The sequence below is a fragment of the Polypterus senegalus genome, chromosome 4, assembly GCF_016835505.1.
Source record: "Polypterus senegalus isolate Bchr_013 chromosome 4, ASM1683550v1, whole genome shotgun sequence".
Lineage (NCBI taxonomy): Eukaryota > Metazoa > Chordata > Cladistia > Polypteriformes > Polypteridae > Polypterus > Polypterus senegalus.
The window spans coordinates 84449364-84474066 of NC_053157.1; positions in this window are offsets into that span (position 1 = coordinate 84449364).

The following is a 24703-nucleotide window of genomic DNA, read 5'->3' on the forward strand; positions in this document are numbered from 1 at the left end:
AGAGTTGCTGTATTAATTAATTAATGAATTAGTAGAACTTTTTCATAGCACAAAAATGCTATCTTGATAGGGATCTTTTAGCATGTCTGATATCTTTGACAAAGACAAAGCTGTAGTTCTTCACCTGCAGATTTTGCTTGTCATTGCTGAGAAAATTAGATATATTTTGTCTTACACACATCCTTTCATGTGTGCCTGTTTCAAATACAAATGCCCAGATTATATATTTTTTTTCTTGTAATGATCTTTAGTGATACTGGTTTAAAATCATTGATAAGGGGAATTCAGTAAGAGTGCATAAATAAGAAATTAAGCTAAAAATAAAAAAGCTGGGTGGCATGGTGGAGCAGTGGGTAGCACTGCTGCCTCACAGTTAGGAGACCTGGGTTCGCTTCCCGGGTCCTCCCTGCGTGGAGTTTGCATGTTCTCCCCATGTCTGCGTGGGTTTTCTCCCACAGTACAAAGACATACAGGTTAGGTGGATTGGTGATTCTAAATTGACCCTAGTATGTTTGTGTGTATCCTGCAGTGGGTTGGCACCCTGCCCAGGATTGGTTCCTGCCCTGTGTTGGCTGGGATTGGGTCCAGCAGACCCCTGTAGTTAGGATTCAGCGGGTTGGAAAATGGATGGATAAAAAAGCTTTTTGACAACACTTTGCTCAAAGTGTAACTGTACCCTCCTGGCACTTTTTCTTAACTTTGTTATTCTATTTTTAAATATAAGACAGATTAAATGCCCTATAGTATAAAAAGTATATAAAGTATATATTCATTAGGAAGCGGTATTCATTTTTCACCTGGTTTATTGTTTTGCCAGATGTTTTACCTGAGGCAAAGAAGCTTAATTTTTCCAATTTAAAAGGCCACAGTTAAAAATAAACCAAATTACTGTATAGGATATGTAAACCAATGGAAAGTAAATCACCATCTTTGTTTCTTTATGTCAAATATGTAAAAATAATATACTGATATATTACTTTATTTAATTATGATGCTAAGTTGCAGGATGTATCTTTCAATTTTGTTGTTATAATATGAGATTAAGGATATCTCTATACTGTATATGTTTAAGTGTTTACTTCATGTTGGACTCAAGTTAATTCCAGTACGTAAGGATATTATTTGCCTTTACTCTTTTACTTAATGTAATATAAGGCCCTGCAAAAAAAAAAAAAATGGGAGAAGAGGTGTACTATAAGTCCCTGGCTAGCACCTACTGCGTCTAGACAAATGGCACGTTAGGGGGATAGGGATAGAAATAAGGCAATCATATGAGAGAGTTGCTCTTAGTTTATTTTTGGAGAAGCCCATTAAACAAGTTAATTGAGAGGAAAGATGTTTTTAGAACAAGATACAATTGGTGGTGTAGTATATGAGATTCATTTGTTTACAGATGTGTTTTAGGGCTAAATGTTAGGAAATATTGGCTAATTGCCTCTTAATATGTACGCAAACTTGCTAGTATTTGATATTTTAGCATCGTAACATTTCAATGCCATACATAATACATCAAAATTTCTCATGACTATTATGCAGCACATGTAAAGTGGCTAATTTACAATTAATTTAATTTGATGTGCACAGAATGGTTTTTCAGGTCTAGTACAATAACATATTTAGTACTTCCGATTGGGTATAAACCCATAAAGGTTGCTGGTAAAATATGGAATTGGTTATGTGGCTGCAGGCAATAGACACCGACTCTTGAACAGAGGTTCCACAGTACACAAGAGGTATTACAGCTATATTCAAATTACACCCACATTAAAAATTTTTTACTTAATACAGAAATTCCAGGCACCCATATATAATTAGAAGACTATGCCCAATGTGTAAGCTTACCATTGATTTTAATTGTAGTCTTACTTTTCATTTAAAATATTAGCTCCAATAACTAATTTGAAAATACTGTCTTCTAATGTAATTAATGTACTCTTCTTTGCTATTTATTCATAACATTTTTAGCTATTTTATCCTAAGGAGTAAAACCCCTCCTTACAATTCTTATTTACTACTTACAAAGACCATTTTTAACACATAAGGACCAGGGTGATAACGTGTTTTATAAGAAAGTAGTGTCAGACTTTTTTTAGATGCAAGATGACAATAAAATACTTTTGGATAGCATTTACAGAGATACTATAGATAAAGCTAAACATGTTGCACTTGCATTGTTGTGTTATTTAATAAAATTTAATTCTCTATTTTTGCACACTTTAACCAATTAATTTTATGTTACATTGGAAACTCTGACACATGGACAGGAGATCACGCCATACAAGGGGTGGCTGGATTATTTTGAAATGAGCAAAGCTGAAGTGACATTGATAGATCAAGGGTGTAGGAACTGATAACTTACAATCAATAAGATGTCCACATAAATTTGAACTTGTCCACCCCAGGGACAGCAAATGAATGCAGGTAATGGGGTGTAGGATATCTACTTCACCTTTAGGCTAGGACACCAGAAATATAAGGAGATCTCTACAACTTAATAACAAGGTTCATAGATCTACGAAGGTTTACATTAAAACTTTTAATAAAGTTAGGCCAAATAACCCAGACATACAGTCATATGAAAAAGTTTGGGAACACCTCTTAATTCTTTGGATTTTTGTTTATCATTGGCTGAGCTTTCAAAGTAGAAACTTCCTTTTAATATAGGACATGTCTTATGGAAACAGTAGTATTTCAGCAGTGACATTAAATTTATTGGATTAACAGAAAATATGCAATATGCCTCATAAAATTAGACAGGTGAATAAATTTGGGCACCCCAACAGAGATATTACATCAATACTTAGTTGAGCCTCCTTTTGCAAATATAACAGCCTCTGGACACCTCCTGTAGCTTTTGATGAGTGTCTGGATTCAATTTGATGTCTGCCGAGCATGGACAGCCTGCTTCAAATCATCCCATAGATTTTTGATGATATTCAAGACAGGGGACTGTGACGGCCATTCCAGAACATTGTACTTTCGAACTGTGTTTTGGGTCACTGCGTAACTAACTTTGTGACTGACGCTTGGACATTATCCTGAAGAATTTGTTGATATTGGGTTGAATTCATCTGACCCTCGACCCTTAACAAGAGCCCCAGTCCCTGAACTAGCCACACAGCATGATGGAACCTCCACCAAATTTGACAGTAGGTAGCAGGTGTTTTTCTTGGAATGTGGTGTTCTTCCACCATGCAAAGCGCTTTTTGTTATGACCAAATAACTCAATTTTTGTCTCATCAGTCCAAAGCACTTTGTTCCAAAATGAATCTGGCTTGTCTAAATGAGCATTTGCATACAACAAGCGACTCTGTTTGTGGCGTAAGTGCAGAAAGGGCTTCTTTCTCATCACCCTGCCATACAGATGTTCTTTGTGCAAATTGGGCTGAATTGTAGAATGATGTACAGATACACCATCTGCAGCAAGATGTTCTTGCAGGTCTTTGGAGGTGATCTGTGGGTTGTCTGTAACCATTCTCACAATCCTATGCATATGCTGTTCCTGTATTTTTCTTGGCCTGCCAGACTTGGATTTAACAGCAACTGTGCCTGTGGCCTTCCATTTCCTGATTACATTCCTTACAGTTGAAACTGACAGTTTAAACCTCTGAGATAGGTTTTTGTAACCTTCCCCTAAACCATGAGAGTTTTTTCGAGGATCCCATGCTGTCACTCTTCAGAGTAGAGTCAAAGGGAAGTACAACTTTGTACAGTAGTTTGATATCAGTGGCAGAGCGATGGGCGCTGAGCAAGCTCCTGTCAATAATGGAAAATCCACTGCATCCACTGAACAGGATCATCTCCAGACACAGGAGCAGCTTCAGCGATAGATTGCTGTCATTGTCCTGCTCCACTGACAGACTGAGGAGATCGTTCCTCCCCCACACTATGCAACTCTTCAATTCCACCCGGGGGGAGGGGGAGTAAAAGTTTATAAAGTTTGTAAAACTTTGTATAATATAAATATTATACAAAATTATTGTCTGTCTGTTATACTTTCATTGTTATCAATCTTTAATATTGTTTTATCAGTATGCTGCTGCTGGAGTATGTAAGTTTCTACAACAAAACTCATAATAGCAAGAACCTATCATTTCACATGGTTGTTACTTTTATCCGCGGTTACACCAGTACCATAATACATTAGCTGGCTTTATCATACCTATTAAATTACAATTAAATAGTTTTTGGAATCAAAATATACTTATGGTTTAAGTTATGCAATGCATGGTTCTTTTCCTTGTCGGCTTTCTCTAGATGTGTGGAAGGATTTTTCATGTTTCCTTCTTTGCCTGTGGTTGCACAACCTGGTTGTGGATGGTACTGCGGTTTTCTTCAGCTGCTAGAAACGTTACCCCTGCTAAGTAAACTGGTGATCACTCAGTGACCATCAGCAAGACATGTATGGTCTCTTTCTCTCTTGCTCCTGTCCTTGATGTCCCTCAGCAAGATTGGACTAATGGCAATCACAACCAAAATCCAACACAGATGAATATTCCGCCCTTTTATTCCACTACAGTTTCCGCTTGAAGTAAAGGGACTGCTTCAACCTCAGTTGCAGCCACATCCTATGAGCTATGGGTTCTAGCTATGTGCAGCCAAATTATGGCCAGGTCAAGCTGTATCATAGTTTGAGAACAGCAATTAGGGAGGAATAGAGGTCTTGCCATTGGCTCCTTGGATGCACATATGCCTATCCTTTTGGGTCATCACTGGTGCAAAATTCTATCCATCAAAGTTAATCATACTGGATTTATGGTCCTTTATTCAGAAATTAAGTTAATTTGGTGCCGTAGAGAGAAAAGTATCTAGCTGGTAGATGGTCTGGTATCAATCATCTTATCAGGTAAGGCTCAGATGCTGCATTCCAATAGAAGGCCCATTCAGGCAAACAGACTTTTATCTCAAAAGAAGAGTGTCTGGCAGCAGTTCTCTATGCCAGGAGTTGGGTTCCACCCTGACAAAATGGATAATGCCAGTCTGTACTACAAGGGTTATTAATGGAAAACAGTTGTATTACACTCAACCAAGACCCTATTTACTCCTACCAAACACAGCAATCTAGTCTGCATTTAATGGATGAGACAGATTTGTTTCAAATAATTAAGCAACTTGTCTATGATGTGCAGCTCTCGAAAGGAAAATAAAATAACACAAAAAAAAACACTGCAACTAGGGTCACAGCAGCATACCAATCCAAAATTCTGAAGAAAGAAATGATCATATTTATTTAAACACAACACAACACCAAACACACCAAAACCTGTACTTTCCATGACACAGGTAAGTGCTTACACCAGTGTGTGCCATGGAAATTGTCACCAACTACAATAATGTTGACAACATCAACACACTTAAGGGGCCAAACAGGCCATGAATCATAACATATTTGTGCATAATCTGTTGGTTGACATGTGAACACTATTGGCTTATGAATATTTACTATCAGTTTGCAGGCATATTTAATTGGTCTACATGTGTACAATATTGGTTTCATTCATATGAACTATATTGGTTTGTGTCTGTATATTATCTGTTTGTGCGTGAACTATATCCGTTTGTGTATGCATATCACTGGTTTGAATATGAACTATACTGATTTGTGTGTGTATATCACAGGTTCCAGTAAGTTTGCTATTTATTGGTTTAACAATGGATTTTTGTATTATATTGATTTCATGCACATCTTATACTGGTTTCATGTGGGTAGCATGTTGATTTTGTGCTTGAACTCTATTGTTGTAGGTCTGTATTATGTTGGTTTCTCATGCGAAACACTGGTTATGCGTGCACCCTATTGCAACTTTGTGTACAAACTATGCTACTATACTTTTTCCTACAGCATTTGGAAACCAGTTACTTATTCTAAAGGCAAAACATTCTACATGTATAATTGACTCCTTTATTCAACATACAACATTTAGTTACTACTAGTTACATTTCTTATGCCTAGTGACCCCGCACCGTGCTGTACACACAGTGAGTTATTCATGGTCACACAGTGTCAGTATGGGGGCATAATCCCACAAACACAGGGTTGAAAGCGCAAATCCCTAATCACAATGTACCGATGCTTGCACATCTGCAACGTGTACATTATTTGACATAATACAAATGTATCCATTCTTTGAAAAGCTAAATATTCCACATTTAGGACCTGCATGGGTGAGTTACATCATATTGGGCCACCTTACCTTTCACAGTTTTGTGACAAGGCAGTTGCATTTTTTTAAGTTGCAGCCGAGTTTTGCCCTGCCCAGTGCGAGAACCTGGGTGAAACTGACAAAGTATTCCCAATCCAATCTCTGTATATATACAATCCAACGTTTGTCTGTCTGTTTGTATGTCTGTCTGCTTTGCAAGAGAGAAGTACTTAATGGATTTAGATTGAGTTTTTTTCTATAATTTGCTTAAACATTCCAGTTGATTTTGCGACTTCTCTCATCGCACTTAGTATCATAGTTCGCTTGCAGTAACAATTTATTTGTGCGAATCTCACGTGCCAGTCTCCATTTGAAATGGTCTACCTCTGACCATGTTTTGGAGCGTACCTTGCTTCCACTTAGCTAGCGATACCTGTTTGTTTATTGATTTTTAAAGTTTGTCCTGTTTCACTACTATGTGGGCAGAGCTGCAGGGAACAGCTAGTATCTGATACATGTGACTTTCTGTGATATTAAATGGATACTGTAAAGGGTTAAATCAAATTGAAACTACCTTCATTGTCACAGTTTTGTGACAAGACAGAATCCTTTGTTAAATTAAAGTTAAATTTAACATTTTTGACCTGTGCAGGACCTACATGTGGAATATTTATTTTTTCAAATAATGGATCAGTTTATAATGATACCGATTAATGTACATGCTGTAGAATTTTTGCCTTGCTGTTACAATAGAAAAAGAAGCTGTTTTGCAAAAGCTGTGTGAATAAGTAGCGGAATGCAAGCATATACTGGATGTAGCTAGGCATGAATAAAAAGCCAGCGCTAACTTCAGCCCCATGATCATTTCAGAATAAGGAGAAATTAATGGTAAAAATAATATTACCACCAAGCCCTTTCACAGACATATAATGATGTGCAAAAGTATTCAATTCCTTCAAAAGTCATCCTAATTTGTCCACATATTTATTCATTCTGTCTTTTTAATGGGGAACTCTTGTGCTGTAAAAATACATTTCCAAAGTCTAAATAAACCCTTTCCTGTAGATATTTAACTGAAGAAGAAAAACTCCAAAGTGAGTGTTTGCATTAAGTATTCAAGCCCAACACATTCATACTTTGTCATAACAGTATGCAGTATAACAGTAGTAACAAAGGCGCTATATAGGTGCCTGACCCGACACAGATGGACACGGAGGCACGTATAAAAGTAAACAAACTTTTATTTTTATTCACCCGTGGGCACATATCTTCCCCGTGACCCACAGGCAATACACAGTCCCAAATACCACACACTGAACCACAACACACTCTTCTTCCTCTACCACCACTCCTCCTCAAGCTTCGTCTCCTTCCTCCCAACTCTGACTTCCTGAGTGGTGGTGGCTGGCCCTTTTTATAACCCACCCGAAAGTGTTCTAGGTGCTTGACCACCTGGTCCTAATTGCACCTCCGGGTGGGGATGAAGATTCATCCAGGCAGGCTGCTGAGACCATGCAGCTCCCCCTAGCGGCCATCCGAGACCCCAACCAGGCTGTGGAGGACTCCATTTCCCATGGAGCCCTGCGGGTGGTTGGGGAATCACCATCATCCAGGGAGACTGCCACCAAGAGTCCCGGGGGAGGTACTGGACTGCCCATGGTGGTTCCCCCGGAACATAAGCAGCAGGGGCGTCCCTGCCGGGCATGGGACCCGGCTGTCCTTCACACAGTATACTTTGTACTAACAGCCTTCGTTCATTTGGGGTATGTAAGCACGCCCCAGTTCTGTGCATTGTTAAGGAGTGATTCTTCCCTATTCTTCTTGGGAGAATTTCTAGAGATTTTGTATGTTGGAGGGATGGCACCTCTCAACAGCAGTTTTCAAATAGTGCCACAGATTCTCAACAGGGTTAAAATCAAGGGTTTGACATGGCCATTACAAAATATTTACTTTTCTTTTTCTGAACCATCCCAGTGTCACTTTGGCCTAATGCTTAGGTTCATTGCAATATTGAAAGATGAATCTTCTCTCAACCTTTAGATTCATAGGAGACTTGAACAACTTCTCCTGCAATATTGTGTGGTAGTTGTGCCTATCCATTGTCCCTTCAACTCTGACAAGATTCTCAGTCCAAGCACAAGAAAAACATCCCTATAGCATGATGCTGCCACCAGCATATTTCACTGTAGGTATGGTATTTCTTGAGGCATGAGCAGTGTTCATTTTACGCCACACACACCTCTTTAGAGGCCTGTTTTATGGAGACCTCTTTAAATTGTAGACCCCTGCATCTTCACTCCAGTTTCTGTTAAATAGCATTACAGACATCAGAGAGCAATGGTTGGAGTTCTAGTTGCTTTTCTCACCAGTCAATGTCTCACTCTGATGTTTAGTTTTGGGGGATGGCCTCTTCTAGTAAGAGTCTGGGTGCTGTGAACCTTCCACTTTCTGATGATGGATCCAACAGTGCGCAATGGGACATTCAAACTCTTTGATAATTTTATTGTAATTTCCCGCTACCCTGTGCATTTCAATAACTTTGTTTCTCACGTCAGTACAATGTCTTCATTTTTGTAGTGACTGTCTAACAAGGACTATGGTCCATACAAAAGGGGTTATTTATATCCAGAGAGATAGAAAGGACTCACAAGTAGCACCTCATTATGCTTAATTATGACTGTCAAATGACTGTCACCTTTGTGTTGTTTGTGATAAATCTGACAATTGTGTAAACCTGGAGCTTTACAAGCACAGAGGTTTAAATACTTATGTAGACACTAACTTTGGAGGTTCTCTTCTTCAGGTAAATATCTACAGAAAATGGTTTATTTTGACTTTGGAAATGTTTTGTTACAGCATAAGAAAAAATACTGAATAATAAATGTATACACATCTTTTGTCTTCCAGAAAATTATGATGACTTTCAAGGGGATTGAATGCTTTTGCATGCCACTGTGTTTGTGAAAGGGCTTGGTGGTAATTATTTTTAACATCTGAAATGATCACTTAACTTTAACAAAGAAATCTTTCTTTTTAAATGTAGAATATTTTGCTTTTAGAATAAGTAACTGCTTTCAAAAGTTGCGTGCACAGTGGCTCATTGCAAGCAAACATGGACCTGGACGCGAATAAGAAGAAGGCTGAATACATACCTAACTTCAGCCTTGTGTTCATTACAGACTCAAGGGTAGATTCTGTTAAACAGTAGCAGCAACCACCAAGTCCTTTCGCAAACATGTTGTGCGAAAAAGAAAATACTGCACTGTTTTAACGCAGATTTTTCTCCTGTCCACTTCTTTTCATGCTCCATGACTCTACCAGCCCTTGAGTTCCTGTTTCTTGCCGCTCCCATTGTTGCAGAAGATCACGTGAACATCCAATACAGTTTGCACACAGAACTGATATAGTTCATCTACAAAGTTGCGATAGAGTGCATACGCACAACCAGTATGTTCCGTAAACAAAATCGACATAATACACACATATAACCAATAGAGTTCAAGCCCAAAACCGACATGTTACCCACATGAAACTAGTATAAGATGTGCATGAAATCAATATATTGCATACACAAATCCATTTTTAGATCGGCAAAGAATGCAAGCCAATATAGTTCATACGCAAACCGATAACATGTGAGCGTAAACCGATGCAGTTCACTCTCAAACCAATAACAAACAGTGATGTGCACACACAAATCGATATAGTTCATAAGCAAAAAAGTGGTATGCATATACAAACGATTATAGTTCACGTACAAACCAATAATATATGGTGTCACAATAATGAGACATACTCCAATAAAGGTTTGGGGCAGCCACCCATATATTCTGGTATCCTGGCTGCAAAGTCGTTTTTTATCACAATAAACAGCACTGATGTGCATACAAATGAGTCCAAAACAAGACTGAGGGAAAAGGGAAAAAGGGCAGGCTTTTAAAGTGGAAGACAGGAAGTAAGGTCATAAAGATCAGGCCCATGTTCTTCAATCATTGGATCGAGCCCGACGTGACATCACGGAGGCTGGAGCCGGTAAGGTCTACTTCCATTGGCTCAGTCCCGGACGTGACGTTAAGAGAGCCAGGTGGAATCTCCCGGGAATTGTCTACAGGAAAGGGAGAAAAAGAGTCGGTGCACTCTGCCACATCCCGGCATGCCTCCGAACTTCATTCAAGCCCTTTAGCTGCCTCCCATGTGCACGTGTGTGACAAGGCAACCTTTAGCCCAGAGCAGTTGGGTCTGGCGACCCTAACCGAGAGGTCGTGAACCCGAGAAAGAGCATCAGTGTTGGAATGGAGAGCACCTCGGCGATGAACGAGCTAAAATTATAATGGCTGTAGGTCGAGAAACCACCGGGTGACCCGCGGATTCGACTCCTTGTGCAGGGCCATCCACTGGAGAGGTGCATGGTCCGTGACAAGGGTGAATTCCCGGCCCAACAGGTAGTACCTAAGCTGAGTAATCGCCCATTTAATCACCAAAGCCTCCCTTTCCACCACTACATACCTGGTCTCCCGGTCCAACAGTTTCCGGCTCAGGAACATGGGGTGTTCCACACCATCGACACTTTGGCTCAGCACGGCCCCCATGCCTGTGTCCAAAGCGTCTGTCTGGAGGATGAAAGGTGAAGAAAAGTTAGGTACCATCAAAATAGGTGTGGACGTAAGGGCCTGCTTCAAGTCACCAAATGCAGCGCCTGTCTTCTCAGTCCATACCACAATGTTCGGGGCCCTCTTCTTTGTTAAATCAGTCAAGGGCACCACTCTCTCCGAGAACCGGGGTACAAACCGGTGGTAACTAACCTGAGAAAAGCTTGGACCTGCCGCTTGGTTCGCGGACGGGGCCATTTCAAAATGGCATCAACTTTGGAGCACTGTGGCCTTACGGTACCCCAACCCACCAGGTAGCCTAAATATTTGGCCTCGCTCAATCATTTCTTGGGATTAATCCGGAGCCCGGCCTCACCAAGTGCCCGCAATACCGCTCAGACATGCTGTAGGTGTTCCCTTCATGTGCCGGAATAGATGACCATGTCGTCCAGGTAGGCAGCACTGTATGAGTTATAAGGCTGGAACACTTTGTCCACCAGACGCTGGAAGGTTGCTGGAGCCCCGTGTTACCCAAATGGAAGTACACGATACTGCCAGTGTCCGCTAGGGGTACTAAACGCGGTCTTTTCCTTCGTGGGGTCCGTTAAAGGAACCTGCCAGTACCCTTTTGTCATGTCCAGTGTGGTCAAATATCGAGCCTGTCCAAGCCTTTCGAGGAGGTCGTCCACTCATGGCATTGGATAGGCATCAAATTGGGAGACTTGATCAAGCCGACGGAAGCCACTGCAAAACCTCCAACTCCTGTCAGGCTTACCGACGAGCACAATGGGACTGGACCAGAGACTAACTTTCCTCAATCACACCTAGTTCCAGCATGCGTTTGATCTCAAGCTCCACTTCAGCCCTTTTTGCCTCGGGAAGACGATACGGGCGTTCTCGGACAATAACCCCGGGCTCTGTCACAATATTGTGCTCAACCAGAGAGGTCATTCCGGGGTTCTCACTGACCACCTCCTGTTTCCAGCTCCTGCAGTTGTCTGGGACTTAAGTACGCACCGAAGTTAAGGCTGTGTGTGAGCGGGGCTGGCTGGAGGAGGGGTCGGGATCCCTGTCCTTCCACGGTTTCAGCAGGTTCACATGATAATCCCATTCCGTCTCCGAGGTGAAAGGTGTCCCCTGGTCCATCAAGACTTCCTTGGGGGTACCCACGCGCACAAAGACCGCTAGTAATTCCGTGCGATGGCTTTAGAAGTGACTGAGCGCAACGGAACAGCATTGGGGTATTTGGTAGCATAATCCACAAGGAATAGAATGTACTTGTGTCCTCGGACTGAGGGCTCTAGAGTTCTGACTATATCAACCCCAATTCGATGGAAGGGAATGTCAATCAGGGGAATAGGAACGAGAGGAGCAAGGTCCTATCTTGGAATTTGTGTCAGTTGACACTCCGGCCAGGAAGTGCAAAAGCGACGTACCTCCTCATTGATTCCCGGCCAGTAGAAACGGAGCTTGATCCGCTCCAGGGTTTTTTTGGTGCCCAAGTGGCCACCTAGGAGGTGGGCGTTTGCTAACTTACAGACCTGCCGCCGGAAGGTCAGCGGGATTAGCAGCAGCCTTCTCTCCTGCCCATCATGCATTGCTACACGATAGAGAAGGTTGATGTCTAACACAAACTGAAGGCCCTGTGGCATTGACTGGTTTGTGCGCTGGTCGTTGACTAGGACAACGGCATTTTTTGCAAATTTCAGGGAGTCGACACTTCATTGCTCCCTTTAAAAGGAGGCCGGCATCTCTCCAAATTGGAACCGTAAAAGGGAGAGAGGGTCTGCACCGACCTCAATGGGCGTGGTCTCCTCCCGCTACACTGCGGCGCTGGTGGATGACGTGTCAGCACGCGACGGCCCGGGAGTTGCTACGTCACCCAGGATGGCTGCTTCATCTGTCTCTGACGGCTGATTACACGGCGTGGAGGCAGTTTGAGATGGCTCATCTCCGTCCATAACTAGGCCCAAGTTAACTCCAGGAGTGGTATGTCTCTCACCGCTTTTAATATTAAGCTAGTCCCGCCCTAGTACCAGCGGGTGTGGAGGATCAGGGAGGATTGCCGCGGTTAATTTCTGAAGTGATTCTCCGTAGCTGATGACACAAACGGCGTTCCTGTACCAGCGGGTTTCCCCGTGGACACAGGTTATACCTGCCTTAAATTTCAACCACTGTTGAAAGCCTGTACCGGGCCATTCCAAAACACGGGACACCCTCCCTGCCTGGAAACTCGGCCCTGTTACGCTCCCACCTGGATGTGTTGCAGGTCCTGTCCCCTTCTCTTACAAGACTTCTCGATCCTGCCGGCTACGCCAATGTCACAATAATGAGACATACTCCAATAAAGGTTTGGGACAGCCACCCGTATATTCTGGTATCCTTGCTGCAAAGTCGTTTTTTATCACAATAAACAGCACTGACGTGCATACAAATGAGCCCAAAACAAGACTCAGGGAAAAGGGCAGGCTTTTAAAGGAGAAGACTGGAAGTGAGGTCATAAGGATCGGGCCCATGTTCTTCAATCACTGGATCGAGCTCGGACATGACATCACAGGGGCCGGAGCCGGTAAGGTCTACTTCCATTGGCTCGGTCCTGGAAGTGACATAAAGAGAGCCAAGTGGAATTTCCCCTGAGAATGGTCTACAGGAAAGGGAGAAAAAGTCAGTGCACTCTGCCACATCCCGGCATGCCTCAGAACTGCGCACGTGTGTGACAATGGGCACGAACCAATATAGATGATATGAATGAAACCAGTATTGTACACATGCAAACCAATTTAGTATGCATGCAAACCAATAGTAAATATTCATAAACCAATAGTGTTCACATGTAAACCAATTGATTACGCAGAAAAATATATGATTTCTAGCCTGTTTGGCCCCTCATACACACTGACCACTGTCACACACGTGCGCATGGGAGGCAGCTAAAGGGCTTGAGTGAAGGCAGTTCGAGGCATGCGGGGTGTGGCAGAGTGCACTGACTCTTTTCTCCCTTGCCTGTAGACCATCCCCGGGATTTCACCTGGATCACCTGACATCACTTCGGGACTGAGCCAATGGAAGTCGGCCACACCAGCTCCAGTCCCTCTGATGTCACCTCCGCTACGAGCCAATGGTGGAAGACCACGTGCGATCCATACGACCTCACTTCCTGTCTCCCCCTTTAAAACCTGCCCCTTTTCCTTTGTTTCTTTAGTCTTGTTTTGGACTCGGTTGTGTGCACTTCAGTGCTCTGTATTTTACTGAAAGAAAACGACTTTTGCAGCCAGGATACCACAATATACGGGTGGCTGCCCCAACTCTTTATCTGTCAATGTCTCGTTCTTGTGACAGTGGCGTAGCAGGATGGAGAAGTCCCGGAGGAGAAGGGGACAGGACCTGCAATATACCCAGGTGGGAGCGCATCGGGGCGAGTATTCAGGCGGGGAGGGTGCCCCGTGGTTCGGCGTGACCCGGTGCGGGCTCCGCTCCCGGCACTCATAACTAGCCCATCTGGAGTGGCCAGGGGTGTGCGGGTGGGGCTCACAGAATTGGGCTGCCCTGGAGGGGGGAGGCAAAGGGACTCAGTATGCTCTCTTGGGGGAGAGTGCCTGCCTTCCTGCGAAACCAAAGCCCCATTTACCACCTAGGGGTGCCCCAGACTGGCAGGTGAATAAAATAAAAATGGAGGTTGGACCCTGAGCGGCCAACCAACAAACAAGCCTGGTCCTTATGGGCAATGGTAGGGCATTGGCTACGCCATTTGAAAACACGCCCTACCAAATAATAGAGCAGGTAGCTTGCTATCTGCTCCTGGAAGCGCTTCCCGTGGCTTCACCCAGCGGTTTGGGGCGCGTTCAAGAACATGGCTGAGCTCATAGAGCTTATGGAGACGCAGAGGGCGGCCTCACACTCTGGGGAGCAGAACCGTCCTCATGTCAAACTCAGCGGGGTATGTTCCAAGACCTAGCCCCACCCTGTACAATCCGGAGCCGTATTGGCGTCCAGCGGGCTGGCGCGCAAACCGCTTGGAGGCAAGGAGGAATGCAGGTGGAGGGTGAGGAGGGTTGGTGTGCTCTGGCTAATCCGTTGGCGGTCCCACATACTGGCGTGGTGATCGTCAACGGACACAAGACCACAGGTTTGTTCGACTCCGGCAGCAACATTTCAATTGTTGCCCGCCGCTTTGTGCAACCGCAACAGTGGCTAAATTTAAGACCGGTATAACCTGTGTCCACGGAGACATCCGCTGGTACAGGTCCGCCGCTGTGTCATCAGTTACGGAGGGTCAGTTCGTAAGCTCACCGTAGCGTCCTACCTGATCCTCCACACCCGGTGATACTAGGGCGGACTGGTCTAAAATCAAAAGCGGTGAGACACATACCACTCCGGGGTTAATTTGGGCCTCGTTATGGGCGGAGATAACCCGTCTCAAGCTGCCTCCACGCCGTGTAATCAGCCGGCAGAGAGAGCGGCAGTCGCCCTGACTGGCGTGGCAACTCCGGCCGCCGCTGGCTAACACGTCATCCACCAGCGCCAAGGCGGCGGAGGAAACCACGCCCATTGAGGTCGGCGCTGACCCTCTCTCCGTGTTGCGGTTCCAATTTAAAGCGCCGGCTTCTTTTAGAGGGAGCAATGGAATGATGACTCCCTGAAGTTTGTAAAAAATGCAGTGGTCCTTGTCAATGGCCAGCGCACTAATCAGTCGATGCCACAGGGCCCCTACTTTGTGCTAGATAATGACCTCCTTTACCGTGTAGCAATGCATGGCGGGCAGGAGACGAGGCTGCTGCTAGTGCCACGTACCTTCCGGCGGCAGGTCTGTGAGCTAGCACGCCCACCTCCTAGGTGGCCACCTGGGCACCGAAAAACTCTGGAGCGGATCAAGCTCCGTTTCTACTGGCCAGGAATTAATGAGGAGGTTCGTTGCTTTTGCGCTTCCTGCCCGGAGTGTCAACTGCGACAAATTCCTAGGAGGGACCGTGCTCCTCTCATTCCTATTCCACTGATTGGCGTTCCCTTCCACAGAATCGGGTCGACCTGGTGGGACCCTGGAGCCCTCAGCCCGAGGACACAAGTACATTTTAGTCCTCGTGGATTACGCTACGATACCCGAAGCTGTTCCGTTGCGCTCAGCTACCTCTAAAGCCATCGCGGGAATTACTAGGGGTATTGGCGTGGGGATCCCCAAAGAAGTCTTGACAGACCAGGGGACCCCTTCACCTCGGAAACGTTCAAGGAGACTGCCAGATTACTGAAAATAAAGCATTTAAAGACCTCGGTGTATCATCCTCAAACCGGCGGATTAGTAGAGAGGTTTAATCAAACTCTCAAGCAAATGCTGCGTAAGGTGGTCAGCGAGGATGGAAGGAACTGGGATCAGCTCCTCCCCTCGTCCTTTTGCCTATCGGAAGTCCCACAAGCCTCCACGGGTTCTCCCCTTTTGAACTACTATACGGGCGACAACCTCGGGGCATATTAGATATTTTGAAAGAAGGCTGGGAAGAAGAGGCTCTTCCCTCCACAAACATACTGGAATATATCGCAGTCTGCGATAGATTTGGAAAATTCGCCTGTCCTTAAAAGTCACATGGAGGAGGCTCAAGCAGCACAGGCCGGTACTACAACCGCACGTCTCTTGGGAGTTCCGCCCGGAGATCGGGTCATGGTCCTAGTGCCTACCTCCCACTCTAAATTGCTTGCCCACTGGCAGGGCCCCTACGAAGTTAAGGAGAGGAAGGGACTGGTCGACTATTTGGTGAGTCAACCCAATGCGTCGGCCAAAGGAGCGGGTTTATCATGTGAACCTGCTGAAACCGTGGAAGGACAGGGACCCCGATCCCTCCTCCGGCCAGCCCGCTCACTCTTCGCTCACACACACGACCTTAACCCGGCACGGACTTAAGTCCCAGACAGCGGCAGGAGCTGGAAACAGTTATCCGGACCGTTGGGAGGTAGTCAGTGAGAACCCGGAAGGGCCTCTCTGATTGAGCACAACATCGTGACAGAGCCCGGGGTTGTTGTCCGAGAACGCCCGTATCGTCTTCCCGAGGCAAAAAAGGCTGAAGTGGAGCTTGAGATCAAGCGCATGCTGGAGCTAGGTGTGATTGAGGAAAGTTATAGTCCCTGGTCCAGCCCCATTGTGCTCGTCGGTAAGCCTGACGGAAGTTGGAGGTTCTGCAATGACTTCCGTCGGCAATCAAGTCTCCCAATTTGATGCTTATCCAATGCCACGCGGGCGACCTCCTCGAGAGGCTTGGACAGGCTCAATACCTGACCACACTTGACATGACGAAAGGGTACTGGCAGGTTCCTTTAACGGACTCCGCGAAGGAAAAAAACGCGTTTAGTACCCCTAGCGGACACTGGCAGTATCGTGTCCTTCCATTTGGGTTACGGGGCTCCAGCAACCTTTCAGCGTCTGGTGGACAAAGTGCTTGACCTCATAACTCATACAGTGCTGCCTACCTGGATGGCGTGGTCATCTATTCCAGCACATGGAAGGAACACCTACAGCATGTCCAAGCGGTATTACGGACACTTGGTGAGGCGGGCTCGGATTAATCCCAAGAAATGCTTCTTGGATTAAGCGAGCCAAATATTTAGGCTACCTGGTGGGTGGGTACCGTAAGGCCACAGTGCTCCAAAATTGATGCCATTCTGAAATGGCCCGTCCATGAACCAAGCGGCAAGTCCAAGCCTTTCGGGTTAGCGGGTACTACCGCCCGGTTTGTACCCGGTTTTGGAGAGCGGCGCCTTGACTGATTTAACAAAGAAGAGGGCCCGAACATTGTGGTATGGACTGAAAAACAGGCGCTGCATTTGGTGACTTAAAGCAGGCCCTTACGTCCACACCTGTTTTGATGGCACCTAACTTTTCTTTGCCTTTCATCCTCCAGGCGGACGCTTCGGACACAGGCCTGGGCGCCGTGCTGAGCCAAAGCGTCGATGGTGTGGAGCACCCCATCATGTTCCTGAGCCGGAAACTGTTGGACCGGGAGACCAGGTATGCTGCGGTGGAGAGGGAGGCTCTGGCGATTAAATGGGCGATTACTCAGCTGAGGTACTACCTGTTGGGCGGAATTCACCCTTGTCACGGACCATGCACCCTACAGTGGATGGCCCTCCACAAGGAGTCGAATCCAGCGGGTCACCCGGTGGTTTCTTGACCTGCAGCCGTACAAGTTTTCGCTCGTTCATCGCCGGGCGCTCTCCGCCAACGCTGATGCTCTTTCTCGGGTTCCGACCTCTCGGTTAGAATCGCCCGACCCGTCGGGTCTGGGCTAAGGGGGCCTTGTCACACGGGCGCATGGGAGGCAGCTAAAGGGCTTGAGTGAAGGCAGTTCGGAGGCATGCGGGGGTGTGGCAGAGTGCACTGACTCTTTTTCTCCCTTGCCTGTAGACCATCCCCGGGGGATTTCACCTGGATCACCTGACATCACTTCGGGACTGAGCCAATGGAAGTCGGCCACACCAGCTCCAGTCCCTCTGATGTCACCTCCGACTCTGAGCCAATGGTGGAAGACCACGTGCGGATCCATCGACCTCACTTCCTGTCTCCCCCTTTAAAACCTGCCCCTTTTCCTTTGTTTCTTTAGTCTTGTTTTGGACTCGGTTGTGTGCACTTCAGTGCTCTGTATTTTACTGAAAGAAAACGACTTTTGCAGCCAGGATACCACAATATACGGGTGGCTGCCCCAACTCTTTATCTGTCAATGTCTCGTTCTTGTGACACCACATATAAAGGATTTAAACAGCTGTTAGACTGTTCAACATATAAGAAAATATTGATACATAAAACTTTTTCTCTATGATTGTATAGACAAATATACTGAGTAGACTATAATACATCTGATTTTAGTTGGCTCACTTTTTACTTGCATAAATAATGCTAAGTGAAATAATTTTCATATGTTTCATAAGCTGAGCAGCCACTTCAATAGGCACACTTACCTATTGAAGCCTGAATTTGTCATAGGTGGAATTCTGTAGGGTGCTGTGAATTAGTGCACCCAATTTTTTATCTATAATGACTCCAATACTGTGGAAATTTAGATGGTGATGTCAAGAGAGATTTGAACCAACTTGATTTGGGCTAATAGAGTTAATAGTCTGTTCAGGTTGGACACTGATGATTAAAGAAGCCACGAATTGAATCTGACTTCACAGTCTTGATATTTGAACCATTCCATAACTGCCGTAGCCACGTCACATGCAACATTATTGTACTCAAAAATCCCACTGAAAGAAGGAGTAAAACTATTCTTAAGTATACAGAGACATATAATTGAAATGTACCTTTAAGGATCTAGGATCCTTCAGTATGCATCATTTTGGTTGCTTTGCTCACAATAATTGCATCTTGTTGTTTTACAATAACATGAAAGGATAAAACTAAAGGAGTAGAGTAGAGTAAAATAATATAAGAAAAAACACAACTCAAAATTAAATTATAATAAAAAAATAGGTAAACACTTTAAAATATAGAAAACAAAAATGAGCATTGTAACTAAACAAAATTTACCAATTAACAGAGAACTTTTAGTTACAAAGCCAAATCAAAATCCTAATAGTGTAAATCAAAAGACAGAAAGATGTCAAAGCCAGAAATTAGTAATCCAAACTTGAATAATTTCAAATCTCAAAAATACAAAAAAGTAAATGCCCAAAGGAGCAACAGTATTAACCAAAACAAGCTAACAAAAGATGCCAAGAATTTCTGCTGATTGCTGATACAAGCAGTTTTATATAAACCAATATATTTTGTAAAAATATATTGCTAAACACTCATTTTCATATTTCTTGACCATGTCTCTGGTCACTAAGTATAATATTGTTTCTGCAGTTACACGCAACTTTGTTTATTGAAAGACTGGACGTCTAAAGTTCTAATGTCCCATTTAGGAAGCCAATCAACAGAATTTTCACTTTATTCATATCAGTCCTTTTTTGACTCATCTATTACTCAGTAGTCACAGATATAGGCACAACCCATTTGCAGAGTACCTACTAGTTCATGAATCAAGGGTGGTATAGAGCAAGTGAGGACATAACAAGATAAAAATATACAAAAGTGTATAGTACATATTTATTGTAAACAACAACTGTGTCAATTGTGCAGTGCAGTTAACATTTTTCAATAAATAAGAGTGTCCAAAAAGAAGACAAAATAGTGCAGTGGATTAAAGATGGTCAAAATCAATTATGGAATTGACTTAAATAAATAAATAAATCCAAAAAATAGTAAAAACCAGAAATAAAAGCAGAATTGGTCTTTTCCCATTTTTCTATACCAGTGTCCCATTCTCTATCTCTGCCTCCCTCGCCTCACTCACTTCAAGTCAGTTCAGCAGGTGCAAGACACCAATAAACATGGTCTCTCTATGCCAGCCACTTCCACTGGTACCCGGAGGGTTTTCTAGAACCCAGCATACTCTCTGCCACCTCTGTCATTTACTGTAGTGTGTCTTCATAGTCAGCCCGAATCCCTCTACTACTCATCAGGTTTGATCCACTTCCCTCCAGAATGGTACTCCTCTTGACTGATTCCCTCTCTCACTCACACATTGATTTCCAGTGTCAGACTTTTCCTTCTTTCATTTTTTATTCCTCCTTCCACCTGTATTCTGACCTTTATACCTGCAAGTTGGGGCTGCCATAAATGTATCAGAGAGCTGCTAATGAGGGATGGCTATGCTGGTCTGTCGCCTGCACATGACTGATTAATTAGCTGATCACCCCATGGCCATCCGCCTTTACTATATACAACTCACAAAGTTGGGTTGTACTATTTAAAAAAACAACCTGCACTACACTGTCCACCACGGACCCAGGAAACACAATGCCACACTTCCAAATTAGTAAAGTTTTATTACTATGAAGTTCCCCAACCATTCCATATTGCTAAGTTCTACTCATCTACCAAGTTTCCATCTCATTACCTACTGAGTGGACAGTTCGCTATAATATAGAAAACATAGTATTTTCCTTTCAGCAAAGATAAATGACTTGCTCTAAATGCAGACCAGAATTTTATGCATTTTTCCCTAGCACACTAGAATTTCCTAAATGAGTGGAAACCATTCAGCATATGACTCTGAGGTAAGGAAACAACTAATTACCTCAGCATCTCTGCAAATTTCTTTCTTCATCTTTTCTTTTTCCAGGGCTGATGATTTGTAATAATTTTTGCATAATTCTGCTTTTAAATAATTTCTGTCCTTTCAATTAGACAGTTAGCTCCAAGTACTTTTTCACGTCATAAAAGAATATTCATGTAAAAAAGTTAAAAAACATGGCAGCTCAGCAAATGACAAAATATGTGGTTGACATTACTGTACGTGTGAACATGATCTTTAATTGTTTTTGTGGACAAATGAAAACAAATCAAAAAGAAATACAGACAAGTAAAGCAACGATGAAAAACAGAAAAATATGCAAGTATGGAATGTCTAAGTTAAGTGTATTAATAACAGATTTTAATGAAAACACTCTCAGTTTTAAGATAAGCCTCTTTTTTACACACTGCTGCTCTGCAAATGAAAGAATATTACAGACTGACATTCAATGGCATAGCACACGTCAGTGGTTTCTCATTTAAGCTCTTCTGGTTTGCTTATCATTATGTGAAGATCGTTCAAGGTTAAAAAATTACAATTTTAAACATGAATGTATAAACTACCTTAGATTGATGTTGTAAGTTTACATTGTAACAGAAGGCATAAAATTTAATTGTTTATAGCAGTTAATTTACTAATGAATAATTAATATATTTGGAAAAAATAGCAGAGGTTCAGTTCATTTATATATTGTTAGATCTAGATGTTTCTGAATTTATCTGATGTCTTGGTAACAGTTTATAATAATTTTCTTTAAAAAAGTCATTAATAAAAAGTGATGCTTAACAGATTATTAATTCATGCTTATTAAAACAGTTAAAAATGTCATTATATGATAAATCATATATTGGTAACAGCTTATAGTAACTTTGTTTAACTAGTCATTAACAAAAATTATATTCTTCTTTTTAACAACTTCAGAAATAATTTATACATTAGTTGTAGATCTCTTTGATGTACCAAATCTAAAGGTGAAGCCACTAATTCATTGTAAAATTTTGTAAATGTTTATTAATGAAAGTAATGGAAGTTGTTATAAAATTTAACCAAAATGTTTGTCCTATTGTCTCAAACAGCTTTCTTTTCTGACCTGTTCTGAAGCAACTTAAAAGGCAAATATGTTTTCTAATGAAAACAAAAATGTATAACCTTAAAATGTATTTTTTCTTTTGTATTATTCAGAAGTGAAAAAGTATAAACTTGGAGATAATAATGAATAAGTCCTAAGAAACAGAAATGCAATACAAAACACTGTGGTTGTTTTCAATACAGATAAAAAGACACCATTCTTAATGGATTGTTTTATGTCAGAAAATAATTTCAGCCTAAAATAGATAGATGGAAACAGAGCAGCAATATTCAACAGAAAAGGAATGATGCAAATCTTTCCAATCATGTAATTGTGGCCTGAGTTAACCCAGATTCCTCACTCAGCATAATCACTTTTAGGAAATAAAGAAACAGCTCTACTATCTTCTTCAAGACGTGCACCCTGTAGAGCAGCACTTACTGTTTCAGCGAGCATCAAAAAAGTGTAAATTATCTTAAATTTCCAACAGTATCACAGTTTGCATTTTCTATTATTACTCCATATTGAAGAGCTGGCACTACACAGTGTTCAATGAACATAATAGTTGCTACTTTTTAATTTGTTTTAGGTCACTTATTAGCACTTCTAATAGCATATTGAATTTTAAATAGTAAACCTGAACTATTCCAGATGAGACAACTAAACCTCGGCTTTGTTCTAGTATGTATAAGCTGACTTCTTGTGAAATATCAATTAGTTTAACCAAGATCTAGTGAACAGAAAATGGAGGTATACTGTGAAAGACAGAATGCCATGTCCTGTCAAAGTGAGAGGGTTTATACCTTTGCCTATTATAAGAAAAAAAAATCCATTCCAATACACTTTTGAATCAAAATTGACACATTCACTGCAGCAATAAAACATACTTGCAAATAGTTTTGTTATATATCCCAATATACAGTGTATTTTGACAGAAAACTGACAGAAAGTGGAATGTATTTTTAAATAAGCCTGAAGTACAGTAAATTATTAGTCTAACACACTAGTAATTTACTTGAGTTAAGAATTTTATGAACTTTCAATTGGTATTCCTAGTGATACCTCAGAATTATTGTTTATAACACCTCGAACATTTCAAGATACTGTAAAATCTTGATTTTCCAAAATGAATTACAGGCATGTTGATATGTATTTGCCCTCATTCTCAATTGCTAACAATATGTCACATATTTAAAAAGAGTCACTACATCCATATTAATAAAAGGATAAGTGTCTGTCCAGTTGCTATGTTCTGTCATTTCAACAGATGGTGCATCCCAAACATTTGTAGAAGTCAAATGCATTGCATTTGTCATTCCAACAGATGGTGTACCACAAACATTAACACTGCTTTTATGAATCCCATACCAAAAGGCATTTATAACACAGACATATACAGTGGAGGAGTTCAAGTATCTCGGGGTCTTGTTCACGAGTGAGGGAAGAATGGAGCGTGAGATCGACAGGCGGATCAGTGCGGCGTCCGCAGAGATGAGGGCTCTGCCTCGGTCTGTCGTGGTGAAAAAGGAGCTGAGCCGTAATGCAAAGCTCTCAATTTACCAGTCGATTTATGTTCCTATCCTCACCTATGGTCATGAGCTGTGGGTAGTGACCGAAAGAACGAGATTGCGAATACAAGCGGCTGAAATGAGTTTTCTACACAGGGTGTCTGGGCTTTCCCTTAAAGATAGAGTGAAAAGCTCAGTCATCCGGGAGGGGCTCAGAGTAGAGCCGCTGCTCCTCCGCAATGAGAGGTGTCAGATGAGGTGGCTCGGACATCTGATCAGGATGATCCAACCGGGAGGAGGCCCCGGGGAAGACCCAGGACACACTGGAGGGACTGTGTCTTCCGGCTGGCCTGGGAACGCCTCGGGAAGTCTGGACATCTCTGCTCAAGCTGCTGCCCCTGCGACCCGATCTCGGATAAGTGGAAGAGGATGGATGGATGGATGGATGGATGGACATATACAAACTGCATTTGTTAAAATGCAAGGAGGATTGTAGACTAGAAGTTCCAATCTACAACAGGCCCTATATTGTATACAGCTAAGGTAAAGGTTAAAGTAGGCAATTTAATCTAGGACCACACTTACCCGGGTAACCATGTCTTTTAAATGTACCTGTCAGGAAAACCATAGTAGTTCCTTGAAACATTAATAATTTATTTCCCTCAACACACTCTGGCCAAACACAAATTTTGATTCACCTTTGTCTGTCAGAGATGGCCAACTATTCAGCACAAATGTCTGACATCGCCTGAGCCACTAGGTTGTAGAGTGGAGTAATGTTTTGCTGTGCTTGACAAACAGAGTAAGCAAGATCAACTTTGGAAGTGATCATCCACTTGTTATGTACTGACTATGCTTATAGAAGCACTGACACACAAAGCACACCCTATTGGCACTGCTTTCAAGATGGAGACATAGCTTCAAGCTCAGAGAGTATGGAGTGATGCCCCATCACACACAACAGGAAGTGTGAGCGAAAGTGCAGAAGTTTATCTAGAACATTAATGTAGTAATACTGTAGAGGACCGACTAGTTTTTGGCTATGTAAGATCATCTTTTAAACACTTTTAGCAGTCAAATATAATTTTTCATGTTAATCCAAGTTAAAAATTACTTATTGTTGTAATGACTGGCTTAAAATACCTTGGCTTGCCTCTACAATCCCAGGCCTGAGGCCTGCAAAAAATCACAGACTAGGCCAAGTCTTCCCTGAACTCTGTTCACAAGTATTCTTATTTCCCCAATCAATGTTGAATCACAATGTTGAATCACAAAATATAAAAAGTGAAAG